Below are 808 nucleotides of genomic sequence, written 5' to 3'. Positions count from 1 at the left end.
GCTGTGTAATCGCAAGATCTCCGAGACTAGCGCAACGTACCTGACAAACTCGGTGCTAAGAGACCAAGGTTTCGACAACCTGCTTTCGAGGACGGAAGACGCCGACAACAAGCCGCCAACGTAGCCGCATGTCACATTCTAGCTGGCTGCGCCAACAAGTATGTCACAGCGCAACTTGATAGCTTCCTGAAGCTCGCAGCATGCTAGTTACGGTGGCTACGTCAGACACAAAAGCAACTCTGGAAGACCTAACAAAACTCAGCGACAACGACAGAGAATAGCCGGCAGCATTCTTAAATTTGTTCAATGCAAGGAAAGGAATAGAAACCAAACCGTCCGAAAACTTTAAAAACACAACTGGCAAACCAACGTAAAGAGCGGATATACTGCAAGCAGCCAAGCAAATTCTGCTAACAAAAGAGCAGCGACAAAGCAAAAACAGAAAAGCGGAGCTGGTTCAATTACTCGGCGGTAACGATGAGGCCAAGATTACCGAAGCCCTCAAACTAGTCGACGAGAAAAAGATCCCACAGGGAATCGGCAGTAACCCGAAGAAGTAGAAGCTGTCCCAAATTACAGATGAAAACGCGTTAAGTACCATTCTTAGCTATTACGAAATGCATCTTTCCGACACGATAGCAGACCTAAAAGAAACATTGGCGCGGAAGGAAGAAGCGGAAAAGGAGCAAAGAAACCCCCAGAGAAAATTTGCGACGAAATAAAAGATCAAAAACCGTGTAATGCCGACACAAAATGCAGATACGATGAATCAAAAAAAAGGAACCAAAATGTGGATTGAGTGAGGATG

Source organism: Trypanosoma equiperdum (genome assembly GCF_001457755.1).
Source record: "Trypanosoma equiperdum strain OVI genome assembly, contig: ctg_184, whole genome shotgun sequence".
Taxonomy (NCBI): Eukaryota; Euglenozoa; class Kinetoplastea; order Trypanosomatida; family Trypanosomatidae; genus Trypanosoma; species Trypanosoma equiperdum.
This window is presented reverse-complemented; position numbering follows the sequence as displayed.